This window comes from Anomaloglossus baeobatrachus, chromosome 3, assembly GCF_048569485.1.
Source record: "Anomaloglossus baeobatrachus isolate aAnoBae1 chromosome 3, aAnoBae1.hap1, whole genome shotgun sequence".
Taxonomy (NCBI): domain Eukaryota; kingdom Metazoa; phylum Chordata; class Amphibia; order Anura; family Aromobatidae; genus Anomaloglossus; species Anomaloglossus baeobatrachus.
Window position 1 is genome coordinate 51731254 of NC_134355.1, and position 27060 is coordinate 51758313.

A 27060-nucleotide genomic window follows, 5' to 3' on the forward strand; every position below is an offset into this window, starting at 1 on the left:
TAACAGCTGATGTTAAAAAGCCAGATCACTGTAAAACAATGTTCAAAGGTGAAGAATAGGGATGATCGAATACCTCAAATATTCGGCTTTGCAAATATCCGACGAATAGGTCGCCGCTATGCGAATATTCAATGCGCAATGTAAGTCTATGGGAAGCCTGAATAGTTCCGAATAGTTGTTATTCGGGTTTCCCATAGACTTACATTGCGCATCGAATATTTGTGAATAGTAGAATAGCGGTGACCTACCGTATTCGGCAAATATTCGCGAAGCCGAATATTTGAGGTATTCGATCATCCCTAGTGAAGAACCATTTTAAGGATATCCTCTCTTATTTGGTGTGGCACAAAGTGGCATTTCTACAAATATCATTTTTTGGGTCCTTTTTTTCATTTGTTGAAATAAGCTACATTCCTCTACATTGTGTTTGCAACACTAAGAAGAGAACTTATGGAATTATAGAAATCACAGAATCTGTAGATATTTTAACGAGAAGCAAATGATGAAAAAATGGGAACAATTTTCAAAACATCTTGAGTTATTCATTATGGACTATTAGCATTGTGCCGCCCCGTGCCAGTAGTCGCCGCTGCTTGAATCCAAACCTCCTAAGGGGGGTGGCTTGAGGGTCTCTGGACCCGGGGGTCTCGCGGGCACGCCGAATAAAAAGGGGGGCGTAGATGTACGGGCTAGGCCGTATTAAATTCGTGACGCCACCCACGGTGTGTGGTGAGGTGGGACACCACCGCTGCTGTTATGCGGCACCCGGGGGAGGTGTAGTGGCAGCTGGATGTTAACCCCTCCGTGGGTAGGGATGGTTGCCCGGGGGCCCAGTGTCCTTGTGCAGGGTATAGCAACAACAGGGGAACGTATTGGTTACTCAAAGTAAATGAACCACACGAGTCTTTGGTAAACCAAGGTGCTGGTGGCCAGCCGCCGTGGCCGGTTGCATTCAGGTCCCCCCACTCAGGCTGGTGATCTCTGTCCTTTTCCTCTGCACTGACTTTGTGTATGGTGGACTGCCTGGTCTGGAACTCAGGAGTCCGCTCCCGGCTGAATGTGGCCTAAGGAGCCGTGCCTGCAAACGCTGGCCCGTGGGATCTATGGGCCCTGGCGGTGACCTCCAATCCCTATCGGTGGGCTGTTGTCTTCTATGAGGGACTTTTTGGTGGGACAGGACCTTTAGTCCTGGCCTCAATCGCTTAATTAACCAGGCCGCTGGTTTCAGGTCCTGACTTTGTGCTCCGGTTTCCGGGTCGGTTCCCTATGTCCGTACCGGCGGGCTACAACCCTGTCCCAGTCCACCTTGGTTCTGTCGAGCCGTCTTCCCGTCTCCTGCTGACGGAGACCACCGTCTGCCACCTAGCCAAAGGCACCAGGGCTCCAACCCTGGCACCGTTCAACTTGAACTTCCTCTGCTGGAGCTACACTTAGCTCCAGCCCACACTCCTCTCCACTTGAACTACAAACTTAATCTCTGCTTGTTTTCCCTCCCCGAGCTGTCTAAACCCCTGGGTGGGCGTGTCCAACCGCCTGGTCCCGCCCACTGGTGTGTCTATCTTTCCCTGAGTGGGAGTGACTAGGGTTTCAGGTCGGCTGTTTGTTTCCTAAGTGAGGGAATGGTGTTGTGTAGGGGCCTATCTGTGACTACCTGGTTTTGCCAGGGCGTCACATTATCATACACAGAAATTCCCAAAGTTACATGCTGAAGATATTAATGGTTGTTCTGTCACTCTTACACGCACCGATTTATCGTGCAATCGCATGAGCGATCGCACCCGCCCCCGTTGTTTGTGCGTCACGGGCAATTCATTGCCCGTGTCGCACAAAGTCGTTAAACCCCCGTCACACGTACTTACCTCCCTAACAACGTCGCTGTGGGCGGCGAACATCCTCTTCCTGAAGGGAGAGGGACGTTCAACGTCACAGCAACGTCACACAGCGGCCGCCCAATAGAAGCGGAGGGGCGGAGATGAGCGGGATGTAACATCCCGCCCACTTCCTTCCTTCCTCATTGCCGGCGGGACGCAGGTAAGCTGGGTTCGTCGTTCCCGGGGTGTCACACAGAGCGATGTGTGCTGCCTCGGGAACGACGAACAACCGGCGTGCAGAAGGAGGAACGACTTTATGAAAATGAACGTGTCAACGAGCAACGATAAGGTGAGTATTTTTGCTCGTTCACCGTCGTTCGTAGCTGTCAGACTCTGCGATATCTGTAACGATACCGGATGTGCGTCACGGAATCCGTGATCCCGACGACATATCGCCCGATATATCGTAGTGTGTGATGCCGCCCTTAATGCACTTCAAATCATCAAGATCTGCTGCTGGCAGGTTCCTTTGAATTTACCGACCAATGATGTCCCAGATGCGTTTCATGGGCGACAAGTCCACAGACGCTGCAGACCTTGTTAATACATTTTGACCATTTAGGCTGCTCACAGTAACAAGAGCAACATGAGTCCTGGCATCATTCTTTTGAAAAACTACTCCTGGGACAGTGTGAGAAATGGCCATGTGGGCCCCCGAGGTGCGGTGTCGGTGCAGCTGTGCATTACCTCCAGGGACTCCACGCGGCTGGATCTTGTCACAGGTAGGAAATCCTCTATTTTGATTGTCGTGACGCCACTCTCAGAATTGCGGTCAGTGGAGACCGCCACTGCAGGTTAGGGGTGCCTGGGGCTGATAGTGGGTGCAGTCAGTTGTAATAGCCTCCTGAGAGCGAGGCATGCCCCAGGGCCCCGTATAGGTGTGTGGAACTACAAGTCGCAGAATGACTCACACGCACAAGCAGAATGTCTTTCAAGGGTTTTACTCACTGAGGGTGGCAGGGTGAGTAACCCGGGCGTAGCTGGGATGAACCAGGCTGGAACCAGGTGTCCTTCAGGCTGACTGATGAGGGTGGCTACCGACTCGCCTTCCTTAGCCCTTTGTGTTTTGGGGTAACCCCTGCTTGAAGCCCTGCTGGGGTCGCCCAGGGAAGTTGCTGGTGCCTCTCTCCCCTTCCTTTTGGCCCGTTTGCTTGTAGCCTGGACCAGGTCACTCCGGCTGCTTGCCTCCTGTGAGCTATGGGCCCTCACTTTGCTACGTGGCTGTGGACTCTGTGGTGTTGTCTTGGGGGTGTAAAGTGCCCCCTCATGCAGGTTTGGCAAAGGACAGGTGGATCTATCCCTGCACTGGGACCTGTTACCCGGTTGGGCCTGGTATCTCCCTGACAGTCTCCTTACTCTCCACTCCGTTGCTCTCTCTTTAGTCGTGGGTGGATTTCGGGCAGCACTACCAGGTGACCGTTCTCCCCCGTCGGTAGTCACTGCGCGTACGTTGTCAGAATGGTGTCGAGCTCCAGGGTCGGCTTCTGCTCTCCCTGAACTTCACTTCCCCACTCCTCTCGGCTCACTACTCACTCCTGTTCTGTTCTTGCTTACGTCACCTAGCAACCAGGCTCTCTACCACACCCCTTGAGTGGAGATGGAGGCCTCGCCCCCTCCTGGGATCCCCAGGGGTCCTCCCAAAGGTACATGTGTGAGACCTGATCACTATGCGCCTGTGTAGTCACACCTCGGTCAGCCTTCTGGATTACCTGTTTTGTACTGTCCCCAACATGGGTGCAGTACTCAGTGGTGCCTGACCAGGTCAGGGGCGCCACATTCCCCCTTAGTTATCACCAGCACGTCCTCGGGCTGCAAGACAACATTTAAAATGCGTAAAACAGTAAAACATTTTAAAACCACCAGGTACCATACATCACCACCCTCCACCCACAAGTCCGTTAACCCACCCTAAACCCTCTCAGAAGGCAGGTCACCGGTTTCTTTTGGTAACCAGGTCTGGGCCATCCGTTTCCCCAGACCTTTCCTCCAATCTGCCTCTCCCGTTGGCCGCGCCTTCAGCCACTTCTGGCAGGATGTAGAGGCGGCTTTCATGGTCGGGTGGTTTCAGGGTATACCTGGCCTGGTGGAGCCGCGCCTTCAGCCTCTTCTGGCAGGATGTAGAGGCGGCCTCCACAGTTGGTGCCGACCAGGTACCCTCTTTGTGGTGGAGAGCCAGGCCCCATCAACAGGCGTGCTCCCTGGTAGTGGTTGTACCTCTGGGGTAACTATGTACACTGCGAGAGTTTGTGGCTATAGCCAGTTCATAGCCTTAAGGTTCATGGGTTAAAGTGCAAAAGGGTTTCTCACACAAGTTCATGTGGGCACGTGCTTAAACTTGAACGTTGCAAAACTTTTCAAACTGCTGTACTTTTCTTTACTTTTCTCTACTCCGTTCCACCAGGGCTTTTGCCTATTGGGCTTTGGCACCTGACATTTTCTGTGTTTCTGTCGTCGTCTGTTTCTTTCTCTTGTTCTGTATCTCTATCTTCATCTTCTGTTGTTGAGATAGCAGGTTTACTGTAGGGACTTCTGGGGCATGGTGTGACATCTAGTGCGTACCATCCGCGTTCTCCTTGGTGCTTTGTGAATTCTACCGGATCTCCTATCTGTAGGTTTCTTCCTGGATGTCCTCTAGGTAAATGTGCTCTTACATCCCTTCTGTTCACAAAGATGCCCTCCTTTACACCAGGTGCTACTATAAAGCCATATCCAGACCTTAGACTGAAGTCTTCTACAACTCCTCGACAAAGTGGGCCTCTGACCTGGGATTTGGCTCTTCTCAAGGACCGCTTTTCCTCTAAGTCTCTGGCCGTAACCTCGTCCTTCTCCTCGGGAGACTGCTGTGCAGGTGGATCCCTTGTCCTGCTGCGGCGCCGTGTCCTGCGGGCTGGGTCCTGCCTGGCTGCCACCTCACCGCTTGCAGGCTCCCAGGTGATGTATCTGGACAGATCTTCCTCAGCGGAGGATGTCGGACCCTCTTCATCCCAGCGGGAGTACGGCAGCATCTCTGGCTCTTGGACTGGTGCTGCATCCACTGCTGATGGCTCTGGAGTCAGCTTCTCAGCTTTCTGGCCTCCCCTCCCCCTTAGTTCTTCTGGGCACTCCTCTTGTGGCAGCGCTAGGGATGGATTTTCATCAGCAGGCCAGGGCGGGGGACTCTTTGGCATGAATGTTGCAGGAGTCTTCCTGTGGGTATGCGGAGGGAGCAGATACCGGTCCACCATCTCCTTTGGGAAGTGGGCCTCTAGATCAGCCTTCAGCTTCCAGTATTCGGGGTCCTCCCCCAGCAGGGACTTCCCAGCAGGGACTTCCTTGGGCTGAGGAGCGGTGTCTGCTCTGGCCTTGCAGGCCGGGGTAGATAGCTGTATAGTCTTGTCTTGGCGTGCCGCGCCCTGCATGGCGGCGGCCTGGTCTTGGCGAGCCGAGCCTGGCATGGTGGCAGCCTGGATCAGCGTCGCAGTTACAGCCGGTTCTTGGCGGGCTGGGCAGCGCATCGCCGCAGCGGCCTGGATCAGCGTCGCTGTTGCGGCCGGTTCTTGGCGGTCCGGGCTGGGCGTCGCTGCAGAGATCTGGGCTTGGCGGGCCGCACCTGACGTGGCTGCGGCCTGGTTCAGCACCTCACTTGCGGCACGGAGGAGGGTCGCGGTGGCAGCCGGATCTTTGCGGGCCGGGCAGGGCATCGCTGCGGCGGCCTGGGCTTGGCGGGCCGCACCTGGCGTGGCTGCGGCCTGGTTCAGCGTCGCCGCGCCGGGCATCTCTCCAGGGACCGCGGGCGTGGAAGCAGGGGTCGGGGCACTCGCGCTGGCAGTGGCAACACAGGACTCACCCATCGGTAGCATCATCGGGGTCTGAGTCGTCGCCGCTCGGTCTGGCACTCGTCGTGCGGTTCCCCTCTCGTAGGCCTGAACCGCCGCAGCCATCTCCTGCAGCTCCGCACGTCCCTCTCGGATCTGCTGCACGATCCTCGCTTCCAGTCGGTTACTGAACTGGGCAAGCTCCCAGGACCACCAGGCAGCGGAACCCGGCTCTGGGCTCCTATCTTCAGACGCCATCTTCACCACGTCGTCGCTGCTCTGCAGATCTTTTCTCAGCAGCAGGCCTCCGACTCTTCCTTGCAGCCTCAGTGCCAGTTCCTTCACTGCCTTGAACTCTTCTCCCAACAGCAGGCTTCTGGCTCCCTTTCCTTCCCGACGTCCCTGAACGCCTCCGCTCTCATCACTTGCGAGACCAGGACTCTGCAGGGGATCTCTGGGTAGCCACACCTCTTCGTGGGCGGTAACTTCTCCCAGCGCGGGCTGCTGTTTTTTTTTCAGCGCGCCTTTCATGGTGGCAACATGGCGGCGCTTCCAATTTTTCGAGCGGACCGCCCAGGCACATGGTCACCTGTCTGAACAGGTCCAGTCCCCATCCTGTCCGTGACGCCAGAAGTGTGGGGCCCCGAGGTGCGGTGTCGGTGCAGCTGTGCATTACCTCCAGGGACTCCACGCGGCTGGATCTTGTCACAGGTAGGAAATCCTCTATTTTGATTGTCGTGACGCCACTCTCAGAATTGCGGTCAGTGGAGACCGCCACTGCAGGTTAGGGGTGCCTGGGGCTGATAGTGGGTGCAGTCAGTTGTAATAGCCTCCTGAGAGCGAGGCATGCCCCAGGGCCCCGTATAGGTGTGTGGAACTACAAGTCGCAGAATGACTCACACGCACAAGCAGAATGTCTTTCAAGGGTTTTACTCACTGAGGGTGGCAGGGTGAGTAACCCGGGCGTTGCTGGGATGAACCAGGCTGGAACCAGGTGTCCTTCAGGCTGACTGATGAGGGTGGCTACCGACTCGCCTTCCTTAGCCCTTTGTGTTTTGGGGTAACCCCTGCTTGAAGCCCTGCTGGGGTCGCCCAGGGAAGTTGCTGGTGCCTCTCTCCCCTTCCTTTTGGCCCGTTTGCTTGTAGCCTGGACCAGGTCACTCCGGCTGCTTGCCTCCTGTGAGCTATGGGCCCTCACTTTGCTACGTGGCTGCGGACTCTGTGGTGTTGTCTTGGGGGTGTAAAGTGCCCCCTCATGCAGGTTTGGCAAAGGACAGGTGGATCTATCCCTGCACTGGGACCTGTTACCCGGTTGGGCCTGGTATCTCCCTGACAGTCTCCTTACTCTCCACTCCGTTGCTCTCTCTTTAGTCGTGGGTGGATTTCGGGCAGCACTACCAGGTGACCGTTCTCCCCCGTCGGTAGTCACTGCGCGTACGTTGTCAGAATGGTGTCGAGCTCCAGGGTCGGCTTCTGCTCTCCCTGAACTTCACTTCCCCACTCCTCTCGGCTCACTACTCACTCCTGTTCTGTTCTTGCTTACGTCACCTAGCAACCAGGCTCTCTACCACACCCCTTGAGTGGAGATGGAGGCCTCGCCCCCTCCTGGGATCCCCAGGGGTCCTCCCAAAGGTACATGTGTGAGACCTGATCACTATGCGCCTGTGTAGTCACACCTCGGTCAGCCTTCTGGATTACCTGTTTTGTACTGTCCCCAACATGGGTGCAGTACTCAGTGGTGCCTGACCAGGTCAGGGGCGCCACAGCCATACGACTCGTTCCACAACAAAGTCAGTGTAACACCGAGCTTAGTGTACCTGGAATGAAGAACAAGCAATTTGACATGGATCCTACGAGTATGATGTATCGGAGTCAGTGGAATGACTGGCACAGAGCAGAAGCATTAGAGTAATGGTTAGCCAGATAGGTGACCCTGTTTGCAGCATTAAGGATGGACTCTAGAGGAGAGAGTCTAGTTAGGGGGAGACCAATTAAGGCTGGAATCACACGTGCGAGAGACTCAAGTCTTGCATTGCATCACCCGGCACAGCCTGTAGCGCTCCGGCCTCAGCTGCATAGAAGTACATGCAGCTGACCTGTTCCTGTCAGGAAAGTGTGTGGCCGTGCTGAGTGATGCGATGTGAGACTCGCACGAGTCTCTCACAAAAATGACTCCGGCCTAATAAACAATTGCAGTAGTCAAGGCGGGAGTGGATCAGGGCCACGGTGAGGGTTTTTGTTATATATATTATCTGATAGTTACATAACTTTTAAAAGTTGTGCAACTTTTTGCCGGCACAGTTACATCAGTCTTTTGTTATTCTTTTATTGCATTTTTTTAGTTGTTTTTTAGTCTGTGATAGATTTTGTATTTCTAGTTTCTTTCTATCACACTTTTATGGCTTTTAATATCTAATGCTTTCATCTCCCCTATAAAATCAGCACTTTCTGTGCACCCTGCAATTTTTTTTTCTTCCTTTCACACAGATAAATATGTTGCTGGTCCTCACATGTCTTTCCAAGTTTGTTAATAATAGGTACGGTGATTTAGTAGCCTTTTGTTGTGCTGCCATTAATGCAGAAGACGTTGAACAAGCCCAAACCAGTAAAGTAGGTTACATTCAACATTTGCTCTCCAGGCATATTTTACTATCCTGTTTCCTAGAATCAACTGTCTTTTGGCAGAACGTGGAAGCTGAAGATGAGGGAATGTATTCCTGTGGCAACCATCTGAAACACAGCCCAGAAGATTAATCAAAATTACAGTCTCCAGAGCCAGGGCTGCTCGATTTCATCTAATGCTTTGTATCAATTAATAAAGGAATGAGCCAGTATAGGGTGTGTACCCCCCAGCCCCCCATCACTCATCTCCCAGGAACACCTGAATCCCCAGCTAACAAAGGAGCTCCTGATCGCACCTCCTGCTTTGATATCTTATTTGTATGCCATTACTTTTTGGATTTGGCAGAGTCTCATTCTCCCGAAAGATATTATGAGTCATCTCGTAGAAGAGCTGAGGTTTCATATATTCGGTACAAATTATGTTCCCAGTGACATCGAAGTCCAACTGGGATAGTTAACTCTTTGACAACAGATTTTTTTTCTGTATGCTTACAATTACCACGTGCAAAAACACCCAGTATAACAGTGCCATATGCAGACTGTCAATCACACTCAAGGGGAAGGACTAGTCCAAGGGGGAAGGACTAATCCAGGGGAGAGGCACCACTTTGGACTAATCCTGCTCCATTAATATAACCTAATACAAATTAAACATGATTTCTTCAGTCATTGCAGCATTAGTAAGTATGTAAAATAAAACATCATCAGACCCTCACCCTGAGGCTAAAAGTCACCTCTGGGACACGCAGAGCAGCACTTTCCTGAGTGTCTGGAGAGGGATGACGTCACTGAGAAAAGGAGGCCAGCGCTAGACACCAGAGAGGGGTGATGTCACGGAGAAGAGGAGGCCAGCGCTGGACACCGGAGAATCTGAAGAGGGGTGACGTCACTGAGAAGAGGAGGCTGGCGCTGGACACTGGAGAGTCTGGAGAGGGGTGACGTCACTGATAAGATGAGGCCGGCGCTGGACACCGGAGAGTCTGGAGAGGGGGGACGTCACTGAATAGAGGAGGCCGGCGCTGGACACCGGAGAGTCTGGAGAGGGGTGACGTCACTAAATAGAGGAGGCCGGTGCTGAACACCGGAGAGTCTGGAGAGGGGTGACGTCACTGAAAAAAGGAGGCCGGCGCTGGACACCGGAGAGTCTGGAGAGGGGTGATGTCACTGAGAAAAGGAGGCCGGCGCTGGACACCGGAGAGTCTGGAGAGGGGGGACGTCACTGAATAGAGGAGGCCGGCGCTGGACACCGGAGAGTCTGGAGAGGGGTGACGTTGTCGCGGGCGGAGGAGGGGACGCCGCGCTCTCCCACTGCTCGGGTGCGTCTGCCGCTGCTGCTGCGGCCTGCTGCGGCTCGGTGGCTTGAGCGATGGGCCGGATCCCGGGGACTCGAGCGGCACTCCTCGCCCGTGAGTGAAAGGGGATTGGTTTTTGGGATAGTTTATTGTCCGTGACGCCACCCACGGTTGTGGTGATTGTATGGACACCACCGCTGCTCTGTATGGGGATCCCGGGAGCGGTGACAGGGAGCAGCAAAGTTGTTAGTTCTCCCCTCCGTGGGTAGGGGGTGGTGGTCCCGGGGCCCAGTGATGAGGTGGGTGATGAGGGATGGCGGGGCCAGTGCAGGGCTTGGTGGGGTGCAGGGACGCGGGGGCAGCGCTGTGCCATGCGGCACTGTGGTACTCACTCAGCCTGAGACAGAGACACAGTTCTCGGTAAAACACACGGCTGGAAAGACGGTTCCCACGGATGGCTGCACTTGCTTTTCCCCAGTAGTTGACAGTGACGGTCCCTTTTCCTGCACCTAAGATGATGATGGTTGCGATGGGTTCCCACCGGTAACCCGCTCCCCGGCTTGGATATGGGCCGGAGGAGCCCTACTTTGCCCCAGGCGCTGGCCCTGAGAAACTGGTGCCCTGGCGGTGGCGGTGTCTCTCTGTTACGGTTGGACTGTTGCCTTCAATCGGGACTTGGTTGTTGGGAGACCCAGAGGTCCCCTTCACTGACGGATTTGGCAAATTCACAGCGACTCCTAGCCTTGCCGGGATCCGAAAGGCCCCTGCCCTGGTGCTGACTGCTCTTCGTATACCGCTCCAAACCGCTGGGCCACCACCCGTCCGCGGTCCTTCCAGCAACCTCCAAGCAGTCACCCCTGCGGACTATCACCGCCGTCTGCTGACCTTGCTGTCACAGTCCGGGGCACACACCCGGACCAACTTCAGGCTTTACTACTCTCACTTCTCTATCACTTCAGCTTTTCTCCTTAGCTCCTCTACCACTTCACTTCCTTCTTCTTTCACTTCCCTAACTTAACTCTGTTCTAGCCCTCAGCTAGACTTCAACTTCCACTCTTTCCACTTCCTCCTCCTTTCTCTATCTGCCTGGTTATTCCCGCCTCCAGGGCTGTGAACTCCTTGGTGGGTGGAGCCAACCGCCTGGCCCACCCCCTGGTGTGGACATCAGCCCCTGGAGGAAGGCAACAAGGATTTTTAGTTAGCCTAGGTGTTCCTAACTGGGGTGTAGGGTGTGGTGGTGTTGTGACCTGTGACCCCTGGCTTGCCCAGGGCGTCACATTCCCCCTTAGCAAAATGCAGACCGTCCGCGGGCTGCCCGTCCAACACCGGTTTTATTTTCTGAAAAATATATAAAAGGTAAAACGGTAAACATAACAACTTATGACATCATCCCACATCGGGAGGTTCACTACTTAAACGTTGCAAACGGTTTACGGTTACGGTCTCCGCTCTCTCCCACCCAAGTAACCTGGCCCTGATGCTGCCCCTAAAGCCCAGGCAGCACCCATTGACCCCAGTCCAGCACAAGTTACCCGAGCGGGATCTGTCCTTCCCCTCCAGAGGGTAGCCAGCGGTTCCTGTGGTGGCTGGGCCCCAGCCTGCTCTGCTGTGGGCCCTCCCTCCAACCTGCCTCTCCGGAGGCGGCAATTGTGGAAACGGTAACGGTAAAACAACTTATTTACATGCCACTAACGTTTGTGGTTGCCCTGCAAGTTCACGGGCTTGTCCATGAGCAGTTCCTCATGCACTTTTTAAACGGTCAGACAATCTGGTAACTGTTCGGTTATCATTTTTGCTTATCATCTTTAAAACTTTCAAACAAACACACTTGTTTTCTTTCCCCTCTCCCTTTTAAAGAACGGTTTCCCTGTACCTAAGTGGGGGCCTACCTAGGTTGGGACGGGTGGACCTCCGGGGTCCGGTGTCAGTGGGGCTAGGCAGTGGGGCAGAGGGAACAATCGGTTCCTCCTCCCGGCTATCGTGTGGGGCAGGCGGAGGCATAGGGGAGCTGGGCACAGGTTCATCCCTAGGCACTGGCACTGGTTCTGGCTCACGGTTGACCGCTTCCACCACTTCTTCATCCACAGGTTGTGGGAACAGTATCACTGGAAGAATCACCGCGCCGTTCTGTGTAGGCCAGTCTGCTGGGAAGTCACCCATCACAGTGTGGATCACCTCTTTTGCCTTCTCTGCTGGTGGGGGAGCTGGTACTTCAGCCATCGCCCTCAATGCTGGTGGGCACCTTTTCAGATGGTCCCGGGAAACCGTGGCAAAGGTGCCCCCTTGGTCACGACTGATCTGGTAGGCCGTTCCATCTTCCCATCCTGTGGGCTGGATGACGTACGGGATTTGTTCCCATTGATCATCCAGCTTGTGGGTTTTCCTTTTCCGCTTTAACACCACATCTCCAGGCTGGAAAGGGCCCGCAGACGCTTTCTGATTGAAGCGCTGCTCCTGTTGTTCTCGACTCCGACTTAGGTTCTTCTCCACATACTCCTGAATCTGTCGGTACTGCACCCTCCGCCGGGTGTTCCATTCAGCCGTTGAGGGGAATGTCTCTGGGGCTTCCAGTCCCATTTTCAGGTCCACCGGCAGTCGGCCAGGCAGAGCCCTCATCAGATACGCTGGGGTGCACTTCGTTGAGCTAGACGGGATATTGTTGTATATATCGACCAAGTCAGGCAGCTTCTCCGGCCACAGGTTCCGCTCCTCCAATGGCAACGTTTTGAGGAGGCCAAGGACCAGATGGTTCATCTTCTCACACATACCATTGGTCTGGGCATGGTAAGGTGTGGTCCGGATCTTCTTGCAGCCGTACAGCTGACAGAACTCATGGAACACCTCCGCCTCAAAGGCTGGACCTTGGTCGGTAAGCACCTTCTCAGGGTATCCATGGGGTCGACAGAAGTAAGCTTGGAACGCTCTAGCGGCGGTATGGACGGTTAAGTCCTTGACCGGGACAACCACCATGAACCGGGAGTAATGATCTACTATGGTCAGAGCGTATGTGTACCCACTTCGGCTGGGGGTGAGCTTTACATGGTCCAAGGCGACCAGCTCCAGCGGTTGGTGTGTAACGATCGGGCGTAGGGGAGCCTTCTGGCTGGCTTCATCCTTCCTCCTCAACGTACAAGGACCGCACTCTCGACACCAGGCCTCCACAGACTCCCGCATCCCACTCCAGTAGAACCGCTCCCTCAACAGAATCTCCAGCTTCTTCCACCCGAAGTGGCCGGCACCATCATGGTACGCCTGCAGAACAGTGGGTACATCAGCTTGGGGAATAACCAACTGGCGGATTTTCTCATGGGTCTTCGGGTTGATCAGCTCACGGTACAACCTCCCCTGATGTAGACACAGCCGGGTCCGTTCCTTCCACAAGCGTTGGGCTTCAGCTGGGGCGGCATGGTCCATCCCAGCAGCGCCTCGCTCCACCAGGGTCTTGACTAGGCGGACAGCGGGCGCCTGATTTTGAGCTTCCTGCCACTCCTGACTGGGCAGCGGATCCAGGTTCACCCGTTGTTGGTGGACATATACCTTCTCAGTTGGTGGCCGGTGGAATGCAGGCAACTCAATCTCCTTGAGGTTATCATCCTCGCACCCACCTTCTGACAAGTGGGGCATCCGAGAGAGGGCATCAGCATTAATGTTGACACGACCGGCCCTGTATTTGATGGTGAAGTCATAATTGGCTAGTCTGGCCACCCACCGCTGCTCCAACACGCCCAGCTTGGCCTTGTCCAAGTGAGTCAACGGATTGTTATCCGTGAAAGCGGGGAATTTTGCTGCGGCCAAGTAGTGGCGGAACCGCTCGGTGATAGCCCACACCAGTGCCAAGAGCTCGAGCTTGAAGGAGCTGTAGTTCTCAGGGTTCCTTTAAGTCGGCCGGAGTTTTCGACTAGCATAGGCAATCACCTTCTCCTTTCCTTCCTGGACCTGGGACAGGACTGCCCCCAAACCCACATTGCTGGCGTCTGTGTAGAGGATGAATGGGCAGCCGTAGTCAGGGTACGCTAGGACCTCTTCTCCAGTCAAGGCCGCTTTCAGCTGACGGAAGGATTCTTCATGCCTGTCCTCCCACACCAGTGGGGCTCCGATGGGTCTACCACCTTTGGTCTGTCCCACGAGGAGGTCTTGCATGGGAGCAGCCATCTTCGTGTACCCCTTGATGAAGCGCCGGTAGTACCCCACCAGACCCAAAAACTGCCTTACTTCCCTCACGGTGGTTGGTCTTGGCCAGTCCTGGATGGCAGTGATCTTCTCAGGGTCGGGGGCAACACCTTCTGCACTCACCACATGTCCCAGGTACTGCACTCTGGGTTTCAGCAGGTGGCACTTGGAGGGCTTCAACTTCATCCCGTATTTGGCAAGGGACGCGAACACCTCGGCTAGGTGCTCCAGATGGGCTTCATACGTCTGAGAGTACACAATCACATCATCCAGGTATAACAGGACGGTCTCGAAGTTTAGATGTCCCAGACAGCACTCCATCAGCCGTTGGAAGGTTCCAGGGGCATTGCACAGCCCAAACGGCATACTATTGAATTCACAGAGCCCCATTGGGGTGGTGAAGGCGGTTTTCTCCCGGTCTTCCGGGGCCACGGCCACTTGCCAGTACCCACTGGTGAGGTCAAGGGTAGAGAAGTAATTTGCGGTTCTCAGTGCGGCCAAAGACTCTTCAATACGGGGCAGTGGGTAGGCATCTTTATGGGTTATCTGATTAATCTTCCGGTAGTCCACACACATCCACATGGTACCATCCTTCTTCTTGACCAGTACCAACGGAGCGGCCCAGGGACTACAGCTGTCCCGAATAACCCCTGCCTCCTTCATATTCCTCAACATATCTTTGGCACACTGGTAATGTGCAGGGGGAATAGGCCTGTACCTCTCTTTGATAAGGGGGTGTTCACCGGTGGGGATGTGGTGTTGGACCCCTTTGATCTGCCCAAAGTCTAGTGGATGCTTGCTGAAAACCTGTTCATACTCCCGCACCACCCTGTATACCCCTGCTTTGTGATGTGTAGGGGTATTATCAGTGCCCACGTGTAGCTGTTGGTGCCACTCATTTACCTCCCCTTGAGGCAGGGAAGTGCTGGTAGTAGGTGGGGAGACTGAGGGAATGGCTTCGTGGATGGTGTGGGGATCCAGGGTGAGCAGCTTGGCAATGGTGGCATACCGGGGAAGCCTGACTTCTTCCTCCCCACAGTTCAGCACCCTCACGGGCACTCTCCCCTTCTTTACGTCTACCACCCCTCGGGCGGCCATTACAGTGGGCCAGTGCTCGGTGGGTATGGGCTCCATCATGGCAGGGTAGTCACGCCCCTGAGGCCCTACTGCTGCCCTACACCAAATCATCATCTCACTCCTAGGGGGCACAATCAACGGAGCAACATCCATCACTCTCACTCCACCAATCTCTCCTCCTGTTGAGTTTACATGCTGGCGGTACATCAAGGCTCGGATCTCACGCTGCACAGCTCTCTGTCGGCTCCCCGCCGCCGTGGCGGCCAGCTGTTGCAGTAGGGCCAACACATCACCCATACAGTGCTCCATCACATTGGTTCCTAGCACTATCTTCGGGTTATGATCACTGGGTTCCTTCATGATCACAATCATACCCTGGTGTTGCAGTTCAGCTTGCCCCACTGTCATAGCTACCTGTTTATACCCCACTTGGGTCAATGGGAGTCCATTAGCAGCAATTAGCGTTATACTAGTATCTGGGGGTGCCAGCTCGTCTATCCCCCAATACCGCTGGTACAATGTGTATGGTATGGTGGTTAAGTGTGATCCAGTCTCCAAGAGAGCCATCACCGGTATGCCGTTCACAGCCACGGGGATGATGGGCCGGGCCCCGATATACCGGTCCCGCCAGTCTGGGGGGCCACGGGGTTCTACTCCTGAGGATTGACCCGGGGCCCCAGGGGTTGCTCGTTTAACGGGCACTGTCGGAAGTAATGCCCAGGCTTACGGCACTTGTAGCAGGCTGGAGGTCCGCTCCGCGGGTTGTTAGCACTTCTCTGCTGCATCCAGGGAACATCCTCAGGGCTGTCGGCAAGCTGTATCTGTGCTGGAGACTGAGATCTGGGCAAAGGTTGGAGTGCAGCAAGAATCTTGGCGAGTTCTCCGTCCATGCGACGGACCTGGGCTGCCAGTTCCTCCATCGTGCTGCTTGGGGCTGTAGGTATTGGAGAGGTTGGTAGGGCAGGGGCCACCACAACGGGGGCCGTCTCAATGGGCCACGGGGCTGGCTCCAAGATTTCTGAAGCTAGGGGCTGTAGTGCTTTAATGGCCAGTTCCTTTAACACGGCAAAGTCCACATAAGGGTGTTCTAGGGCCCACAGCCAGAGTTGTTTGCGATCCTCAGGTGACCTCATCCCCTGCACAAATTGCTCTACTAACATCTTGTTGCTGTCCGCCTCATTGATAGGATTCACCCACTTTAGCGTGCGGAGGGCGGTTTGCAGACGTAAAGCATAGTCCCGAATGCTATCCACAGACCGTTGCCGGCACTGGTAAAACTGCATCCTCAGCTCAGCTTCAGTCCGGGTCTCAAAGGCAGTCTGTAGCTTCTCAAAGATGGTGACTACAGAGAGCCGGTCCCCCTCGGCCCAGGTCTCCGCCTCCTGCTCAGCCGCACTGGTTAACTGGCCCAGCACTACCGCTGCACGTTGCTTATCGGTCAGGGGGTACAGTTCTAGCAACGGGTTAAGCTTTTTCCGGAAGACCTGTAAAGCATCAGGTTTCCCGTCATACTGCGGTAGCCGGGTAGCTCCGGGCGCATAGGGCAAGGAGAACGGCATCACCTGAGCGAGCGCGGGGGCCGCGGCACCTCCCGCCAGCGCGGCCGGGACCTGGGTAGGCCCATTCCCATCCACGGGTGCCACCGCGGCTGCGACCACCGCTCCTCCAGCGGCTCCGTCGGGCGCAGACATCTTGTTTCCGTCCCCCTTAGCCTCTTTCCGGCCCCTCCTCTCTCGGGGCGGGGTTTTGACCTTCGCGCCTCTACTACTCGAGAAGACGCTCGAGCGGGAACTTTTCGCGCCAAAGATGGCGACTTCTGAAATTTTTCAGACGGATACCTCCGGCGGTCACAAGGCGCACCTCTACCCAACGGCAGAGCAGTAAGATCCTGCTCGTGACGCCAAGTTGTCGCGGGCGGAGGAGGGGACGCCGCGCTCTCCCACTGCTCGGGTCCGGCTGCCGCTGCTGCTGCGGCCTGCTGCTGCTCGGTTGCTCGAGCGATGGGCCGGATCCCGGGGACTCGAGCGGCGCTCCTCGCCCGTGAGTGAAAGGGGATTGGTTTTTGGGATAGTTTATTGTCCGTGACGCCACCCACGGTTGTGGTGATTGTATGGACACCACCGCTGCTCTGTATGGGGATCCCGCGAGCGGTGACAGGGAGCAGCAAAGTTGTTAGTTCTCCCCTCCGTGGGTAGGGGGTGGTGGTCCCGGGGCCCAGTGATGAGGTGGGTGATGAGGGATGGCGGGGCCAGTGCAGGGCTTGGTGGGGTGCAGGGACCCGGGGGCAGCGCTGTGCCTTGCGGCACTGTGGTACTCACTCAGCCTGAGACAGAGACACAGTTCTCGGTAAAACACACGGCTGGAAAGACGGTTCCCACGGACGGCTGCACTTGCTTTTCCCCAGTAGTTGACGGTGACGGTCCCTTTTCCTGCACCTAAGATGATGATGGTTGCGATGGGTTCCCACCGGTAACCCGCTCCCCGGCTTGGATATGGGCCGGAGGAGCCCTACTTTGCCCGCAGGCGCTGGCCCTGAGAAACTGGTGCCCTGGCGGTGGCGGTGTCTCTCTGTTACGGTTGGACTGTTGCCTTCAATCGGGACTTGGTTGTTGGGAGACCCAGAGGTCCCCTTCACTGACGGATTTGGCAAATTCACGGCGACTCCTAGCCTTGCCGGGATCCGAAAGGCCCCTGCCCTGGTGCTGACTGCTCTTCGTATACCGCTCCAAACCGTCGGGCCACCACCCGTCCGCGGTCCTTCCAGCAACCTCCAAGCAGTCACCCCTGCGGACTATCACCGCCGTCTGCTGACCTTGCTGTCACAGTCCGGGGCACACACCCGGACCAACTTCAGGCTTTACTACTCTCACTTCTCTGTCACTTCAGCTTTTCTCCTTAGCTCCTCTACCACTTCACTTCCTTCTTCTTTCACTTCCCTAACTTAACTCTGTTCTAGCCTTCAGCTAGACTTCAACTTCCACTCTTTCCACTTCCTCCTCCTTTCTCTATTTGCCTGGTTTCTCCCGCCTCCAGGGCTGTGAACTCCTTGGTGGGTGGAGCCAACCGCCTGGCCCACCCCCTGGTGTGGACATCAGCCCCTGGAGGAAGGCAACAAGGATTTTTAGTTAGCCTAGGTGTTCCTAACTGGGGTGTAGGGTGTGGTGGTGTTGTGACCTGTGACCCCTGGCTTGCCCAGGGCGTCACAACGTCACTAAGAACAGGAGGCTGGTGCTGGACATTGGAGAGTCTAGAGAGGGGTGACGTCACTGAGAAGAGGACGCCGGTGCTGGACACCGGAGAAAGCAGTGGTTGGTGAGTATATTATCACGCCCATACTACATCACATGCACACATTTAATGAATAAAAAATTCAATGGCAAGCTTCCTTAACAATAGTAAGGCTGTTACCAGAAAGCATCAGATCTACCTCTCCACACTGTCCACCCACGCTCCCACTTCAACAAATAGTTCCCCTACTTCTTCATTCTATCCCCCTGTATGCTCCCACTTGTCCATACTGTACCCCATTTCCTCCCACTTATCCATACTGTCCCCAATAGTCCCACTTAACCATACTGTCCCAATATGCTCTCACTTATACATACCGTCCCCCTATGTTCCCACTTATCCATACTGTCTTCCCTATGCTCCGCCTTATACATACTGTCCCCCTATGTTCCCACTTATACATACTGTCTTCCCTATGCTCCCACTTATACATACTGTCCCACATGGTCCCACTTATCCATACTGTCCCCATATGCTCACACTTATCCATACTGTCCCCCATATTCACGCACTTATCCATAATGTCCCCCATATATTCCTGTTGCGGGCGGAGGAGGGGACGCTGCACTCTCCCACTGCTCGGGTCCGGCTGCCGCTGCTGCTGCGGCCGCTGCTGCTCGGTGGCTCGAGCGATGGGCCGGATCCCGGGGACTCGAGCGGCGCTCCTCGCCCGTGAGTGAAAAGGGGTTTGGTTTTGGGGATTTATTGTCCGTGACGCCACCCACGGTTGTGGTGATTTTTGGTAACACCACCGCTGCTCTGTATGGGGATCCCGGGAGCGGTGACAGGGAGCAGCAGAGTTGTTAGTTCTCCCCTCCGTGGGTAGGGGTTGGTTGTCCCGGGGCCCAGTGATGGGGTGGAGGATGAGGGATGGCAGGCCAGGTGCGGGGCCTGGTGAGGTGCAGGGTCGCGGGGGGCAGCGCTGTGCCTCACGGCACGGTGGTACTCACTCAGCCTGAGACGGTGACACAGTTCTCGGTAAAACACACGGCTGGAAAGACGGTTCCCACGGACGGCTGCTGTTGCTTTTCCCCGGTAGTTAACGGTGACTGTCTCTTTCCCTGCACCTTGTGTAATGTTGGTAGTGTCGCGGGCGGGGAGGAGGGTGTCAGCACACTACGCTCACCCCCTTCTGCTCGGGTCCGGCGGCCGCTGCTCAGTGGTGGCTCGAGCTATAGGCCGGATCCCGGGGGTTCTCGAGCGACACTCCTCGCCCGTGAGTGAAAGGGGTTTGTTGGGTGTGGGAATAGTTTATTGTCCGTGACGCCACCCACGGTTGTGGTGATTTCACCACCGCTGCTCTATATGGGGATCCCGGGGATGGTGATGCGGAGCAGCCAGGTGTTGTGTTGCCCCTCCGTGGGTAGGGGTTGGTGATCCCGGGGCCCAGTGATGGTTTGGGAGGTGCAGGGCCTGGTGGGCGCAGGGACGCGGGGGCAGCGCTGTGCCTTGCGGCACTGTGGTACTCACTCAGCCTGAGACGTTGACACAGTTTTACGGTAAACCACACGGCTGGAAAGACGGTTCCCATGGACGGCTGCACTTGCTCTCCCAGTAGGTGACGGTGATGTCCCTTTTCCTTGCACCTTTGTTCTATGTTGGTAGCGATGGGTTCCCACCGGTAACCCGCTCCCCGGCTTCAAGCTGGACCGGAGGAGCTCTACTCTTTGCCCGCAGGCGCTGGCCCTGAGAAACTGGTGCCTTGGCGGTGGCGGTGTCTCTCCTACACTGGTTGGGCTGTTGCCTTCAATCGGGACTTGGTTGTTGGGGGATCTACGTCCCCTTCACTGACGGATTTGGCAAATTCTGGCGACTCCAAGCCTTGCCGGGGTCCGAGAGGCCCCTGCCCTGGTGCTGACTGTCCTTCGGTACACTGCTCCAGACCGCCGGGCCACTACCCGTCCGCGGTCCTTCCAGGAACTTCCAAACGGTCCCCCTCCAGACAGTCACCGCCGTTGCTGACCTTGCTGACCTGTCCTGCACACAGCTGGACTACTTCAGGCTTTTGCACACTCTTTCTGTTCTGTCACCACTCTCGCTTTCCTCCTTTACCACTTTACTTCCTTCACTACTTGTTTACTCCTCCACTTAGCTCCTCACTCCAGCTCCCCCTGAGCTAATCTGCCTGGTTTCTCCCGCCTCCAGAGCTGTGTCCTCCTCGGTGGGCGGAGCCAACCGCCTGGCCCACCCCCTGGTGTGAATCATCAGCCCCTGGAGGAAGGCAACAAGGATTTTTAGTTAGCTTTGGTGTTCCTAACTGGGATGTAGGGTGTGGTGGTGTGTGACCTGTGTCCCCTGGCTTGCCCAGGGTGACACATTCCCCCTAGCAAAATGCAGACCGTCCGCGGGCTGCCGTCCAACACCGGTTTTATTTTTCTGCAAAAGATAACATGGTAAAATAATAACATATGTACATTTTTAATAAATCTTCCCTTAACGGGAGGCACATTTCTTAAACGTTGCATAACGGTTTACGGTTACGGTTTACGCTCTCTCCCACCCAAGCAACCTGGCCCTGATGCTGCCCCTAAAGCCCAGGCAGCACCCCTTGACCCACAGTCCAGCACACGGTACCCGAGCGGGATCTGTCCTTCCCTCCAGAGGGTAGCCACCGGTTCCTTTGGTGGCTGGGCCCCAGCCTGCTCTGCTCAGGGCCCTCCCTCCAACCTGCCTCTCCGGAGGCGGCATTGCGGAAAACGGTAACGGTAAACAACTTATTTACAAGCCACTTAACGTTTGTGCTTGCCCTGCAAGTTCACGGGCTTGTCCATGGATAGTTCCCATGCAAAAATTTTAAACGGTCCCCACGGGGACAACGGTGTCGGCTCCAGCCGGTTGCAAATCACAAAGCAAATCAGGTGAGGTACTCGGTATCATTTTCATCATTCTTTCAACTTTTCAAACTTTTAAACAACAAACAAAATGGTGGTCCCAACGGGGACGGTGCACCGGGCATCCGCTGCCCTACTCCAGACTTTCAGGCTCAGGCGCTCCTTCCAAGGGAGGGGGCGCGGCGCTCACTCGGGACTCTTGGCTGCCCCTTAACTTAGCGTCCAGCGCGAACCACCCCCGCTCCCCACAGTGCCGGGTGTATTGCACAATGTCGCCCGGCATCAGGTTGCGGCCGGGATGTTCTTCAGGCAGGTGGGCATTCACATCCCGCCGGGCTACAAACACTTCGGCCTCCAGGCCCGGCTCGTAGATGAACCCGTAGCCCCGGCGGACATCAAACCGCCTCACCTGCCCCTCGTACAACGGGCCCCGGACACGGAACGTGGCCTGGCGGAGATTTTCTTTTTCTTGGATAGCTCGGGCCACCAGCTCGGCCTTCTTCCGCTCCCTCTCGGCGATCTCCAGGCCCAGCGGTACCGGCTCCCTATCCCAATACGGCGCTGCTGCCAGCGCCGGCGCATGGGTCGGGCCCCGCGGGACATCCTGGACGTTGCCCACTGTCAGGAATCTGGGCGGCATGTCCCGCGGTGTCTTGGCCTTGGGCGCTGCTTTGCAGCAACAACCCGGCGCTACCTCAGCCGAGGTGTGGGGGATGGGCATAGGGGCTTTCCGCTGCTGGGCCTTCAACTCGGAGCGGGTCATCGGCTCCGGCTCGGGGGATTTTTCAGGGGATGCCTCCGGTTCAACTTTCGGAATCTTCCACGGTAACACCTCCGGCGTACCGCGGGCTCCGGCTACAGGTCGGCCCGCCTTGGCGGGGACGCTGGGTACTGCTACCGGTTGCGGTGGTAGCAGGCCTAGTGGCGGGGTCACGGCCTCCGGGACGAGTGGCGAGGGAGGCAGCGGGGGGAGAGGGCTTGGACCGGGCCCCACAGCCGCGATGACCGGCCCTTCAAGGGCATCGGGACGTGGATCACTCACCCTCCCTTTCTCCGCTTCCTCTTCGCGTCTCCGTACGGTGGCTATAACGTCCGCCATGTCGGCCTCCCACTCCTCCATGAGGAGCTGCATCCTGACCTGCAGCCTTTGGTAGAGCTGCGCGGTTCGGATTTCAACCCACGCCGCGGTTCCAGGCGCGGGGGCTACGGTGTCGCGGGACGGCATCCACATGATGGCTTCTTCTTTACTTCCAGGAACGGTATGTTTGCAGAGTCCTGGCGTCCCTGCTTTTAAAGCTGCAGCTACATGCGTCCAGCCGCCATCACGTCCCCCTTAGCTCTTTCCGGCCCCTTCTCTCTCTGGGCGGGGTTTTGGCCTTCGCGCCTCTACTACTCGAGAAGACGCTCGAGCGGGAACTTTTCGCGCCAAAGATGGCGGCTTCTGAAATTTTTCTTCCGGATACCTCTGGCGGTAACAAGGCGCACCTCTACCAGACGGCAGAGCGGTAAGATCCTGTTCGTGACGCCAAGTTGTCGCGGGCGGGGAGGAGGGTGTCAGCACACTACGCTCACCCCCTTCTGCTCGGGTCCGGCGGCCGCTGCTCAGTGGTGGCTCGAGCTGTAGGCCGGACCCCGGGGGTTCTCGAGCGGCACTCCTCGCCCGTGAGTGAAAGGGGTTTGTTGGGTGTGGGAATAGTTTATTGTCCGTGACGCCGCCCACGGTTGTGGTGATTTCACCGCCGCTGCTCTATATGGGGATCCCGGGGATGGTGATGCGGAGCAGCCAGGTGTTGTGTTGCCCCTCCGTGGGTAGGGGTTGGTGATCCCGGGGCCCGGTGATGGTTTGGGAGGTGCAGGGCCTGGTGGGCGCAGGGACGCGGGGGCAGCGCTGTGCCTTGCGGCACTGTGGTACTCACTCAGCCTGAGACGTTGACACAGTTTTATGGTAAACCACACGGCTGGAAAGACGGTTCCCACGGACGGCTGCACTTGCTCTCCCAGTAGGTGACGGTGATGTCCCTCTTCCTTGCACCTTTGTTCTATGTTGGTAGCGATGGGTTCCCACCGGTAACCCGCTCCCCGGCTTCAAGCTGGACCGGAGGAGCTCTACTCTTTGCCCGCAGGCGCTGGCTCTGAGAAACTGGTGCCTTGGCGGTGGCGGTGTCTCTCCTACACTGGTTGGGCTGTTGCCTTCAATCGGGACTTGGTTGTTGGGGGATCTACGTCCCCTTCACTGACGGATTTGGCAAATTCTGGCGACTCCAAGCCTTGCCGGGGTCCGAGAGGCCCCTGCCCTGGTGCTGATTGTCCTTCGGTACACTGCTCCAGACCGCCGGGCCACTACCCGTCCGTGGTCCTTCCAGGAACTTCCACACGGTCCCCCTCCAGACAGTCACCGCCGTTGCTGACCTTGCTGACCTGTCCTGCACACAGCTGGACTACTTCAGGCTTTTGCACACTCTTTCTGTTCTGTCACCACTCTCGCTTTTCTCCTTTACCACTTTACTTCCTTCACTACTTGTTTACTCCTCCAATTAGCTCCTCACTCCAGCTCCCCCTGAGCTAATCTGCTTGGTTTCTCCCGCCTCCAGAGCTGTGTCCTCCTTGGTGGGCGGAGCCAACCGCCTGGCCCACCCCCTGGTGTGAATCATCAGCCCCTGGAGGAAGGCAACAAGGATTTTTAGTTAGCTTTGGTGTTCCTAACTGGGATGTAGGGTGTGGTGGTGTGTGACCTGTGTCCCCTGGCTTGCCCAGGGCGACACAGTAGCGATGGGTTCCCACCGGTAACCCGCTCCCCGACTTGGATATGGGCCGGAGGAGCCCCTCTTTGCCCGCAGGCGCTGGCCCTGAGAAACTGGTGCCTTGGCGGTGGCGGTGTCTCTCTCATACGGTTGGACTGTTGCCTTCAATCGGGACTTAGTTGTTTGGAAACCCGGAGGTCCCCTTCACTGACGGATTTGGCAAATTTACGGTGACTCCTAGCCTTGCCGGGATCCGAAAGGCCCCTGCCAATGGTGCTGGCTTCTCCTTGTGTACCAGTCCGGTACCGCCGGGTCACCACCCGTCCACGGTCCTCACGGCACCTCCGATAGGCCACTCCTGCAGACGGTCACCGCCGTCTGCTAACCTTGCTGTCTCTGTCCGGGGCACACACCCGGACTCACTTCAGTCTGCTCTCTTGCCACTTCACTACTGCTCACTTTCCCTTCTTCCACTTTCACTGTCAAAACTCAACTACTGCTTTTCCCTCCTCCCAGGACTGTGAACTCCTTGGTGGGTGGAGGCCAACCGCCTGGCTCCACCCCCTGGTGTGGACATCAGCCCCTGGGGAGATAACTGGGAGATAAAGAGCGTGCAGTACCCTGTGTTGACCTGACTAGGGGGCGTCACATGTGCACATATGATAACAGTGGTTGAGGACGGTCATGGGACCTGACAGGTTAACTTTAAATGTTTCAGTTGTAAAAGATAGATGTGGCTACTCTCTATGGTTTTAAAGATGTTGTCTGGCCTTTTTTACCCAATACAGGTCCAGTATTGTCTAAAAATAAAATATATACATATCTATCAATTCATCTCTTCGAAAGCGCTGCCTGGGTCTCCTGTTGTGACCAGCTCTGTACATCTTATTTTGTTTATAAAAATGTGACCACTGCAGCCAATCGCTGTCCACACTGGTGATGTGTTAGCCTTCCTGTAGATTGGAGATGAGCTGGTTAGCCTCACAGTGCTCTAGAGGAGGAGCAAAGAAAAAAGAGTCTGGACAACCAATTTAAAGGGAATCTGTCAGCAGTTTTTCCCTACCTCATCTGACAGGAGCATAATGTAGGTAAGGAGATTCTGAATTCAACGGTGTATGACTTAGATTACTGACTGAAGCCATTCTGAAATAATCAAAGAATTTAGATCCAGGAACAGAGCAGTGCTGAGATAGCTAACACCGCCCACACCAGGCTCACAATAGAAATTGTGTATTGACTGCAAGGTGTCAATCACAGCAGGAGGCGCATAGGACTGTCCTGCAGGTGAGTTTCTAGTCCTGAAATGCTAGTCACAAGGTAATAAACCCTTTACTTTAAGTAAACAATTACACACACATTGATAAGAGAAGCACAGTTGCTTTTTGTTTTTTAACTCTTGCAGCATGTTGTTCTCAGCTTACAGATCATAAACCTTTTGACAGATTCCCTTTTCGATGGCCATACATCTTAGGCCTCTTCACACATCCATGATAAAAATGCACATTTTTCACGGTGAAGGGGTGTGTGACAATCTGTGTGCCATTATTTTGGCACACTTCTGTTCTCCATGTGCTATCCGTGATAACATACAGAGATCAGGAACTTTTTACTCACCAGTCTCTGGCACTGCTACTTCCGGTTCCACAGTGCAGTGAATATTCATGAGCATAATGAGTGCCAGAAGCAAGTGACAGCTGCACCAAAGACAGCAGCGCTGGAGACAGGTGAGTATAGAAAATAATTTATTTCAAAGACACTTGTTCTCTCTGTCACCTGTCACACTGATGTCACACGGATCACATCAGTGTGCGGTCCGTGTGACACCCGTGTTGCCGGAGAAAAACGGACTTGTCTCCATGCGGAACATGCGGACACACGTGTAAACCACATGGACACACATTCATGAAAAAACACAGATGTGTGAGCAGACCCATTGATTTTAATGGGTCTGAACATATCCGTTTTTCCGGTACGTATGAAATCGGACGTCACACGTTGTTCGAACACTGGCAGCTAGGCTTCACGACCTTCCCATATACAAGCATTGAACTAGGGCATGTGTATAAGCATTCTCAAGGGGAAGAGTGAAGAAAAACACTGTCAGAGATTTCTGGTGCTGGAGTGTTGTTGCTTCTATCTCCCTCCTGAAATTCCGTAAAATAATATGGCGTAAGACCCTTTGGTCAGTGACCGACCCTTACCTTGCTGAATATCTTTAATTTTTTTAAAAGGGTTCAAACTACAAATGAGAAACAGACATGGCATTTTCCTGAACCCCACTGGCCATCCTTATTCCCCCACCCTATATTAATGGGCTTCATGGCAGTAATGTCGCGGGCGGGGAGGAGGGTGTCAGCACACTACGCTCACCCCCTTCTGCTCGGGTCCGGCGGCTGCTGCTCAGTGGTGGCTCGAGCGGTGGGCCGGATCCCGGGGGTTTCTCGAGCGGCACTCCTCGCCCGTGAGTGAAAGGGGGTTTGTTGGGGGTGGGAATTGTTTATTGTCCGTGACGTCACCCACGGTTGTGGTGATTTCACCACCGCTGCTTTATACGGGGATCCCGGGGATGGTGATGCGGAGCAGCCAGGTGTTGTGTTGCCCCTCCGTGGGTAGGGGTTGGTGATCCCGGGGCCCGGTGATGGTGAGGGAGGTGCAGGGCCCGGTGGGCGCAGGGACGCGGGGGCAGCGCTGTGCCTTGCGGCACTGTGGTACTCACTCAGCCTGAGACGTTGACACAGTTTTTACGGTAAACCAAAAGGCTGGTAAGACGGTCCCACGGACGGCTGCACTTGCTCTCCCAGTAGGTGACGGTGATGTCCCTCTTCCTTGCACCTTTGTTTACTTGTTGGTTGCGATGGGTCCCCACCGGTAACCCGCTCCCCGGCTTCAAGCTGGACCGGAGGAGCTCTACTCTTTGCCCGCAGGCGCTGGCCCTGAGAAACTGGTGCCTTGGCGGTGGCGGTGTGTCTCCTACTCTGGTTGGGCTGTTGCCTTCAATCGGGACTTGGTTGTTGGGGGATCTACGTCCCCTTCACTGACGGATTTGGCAAATTATTGCGACTCCTAGCCTTGCCGGGGTCCGAGAGGCCCCTGCCCTGGTGCTGACTGTCCTTCGGAACACTGCTCCAGACCGCCGGGCCACTACCCGTCCGTGGTCCTTCCAGGAACTTCCAAACGGTCCCCCTCCAGACAGTCACCGCCGTTGCTGACCTTGCTGACCTGTCCTGCACACAGCTGGACTACTTCAGGCTTTCTCTCTATCACCACTCTTGCTTTCCTCCTTTACCACTTTACTTCCTTCACTTCTACCTGTTTACTCCTCCACTCCCCTAACTAAACTGCCTGGTTTCTCCCGCCTCCAGAGCTGTGTCCTC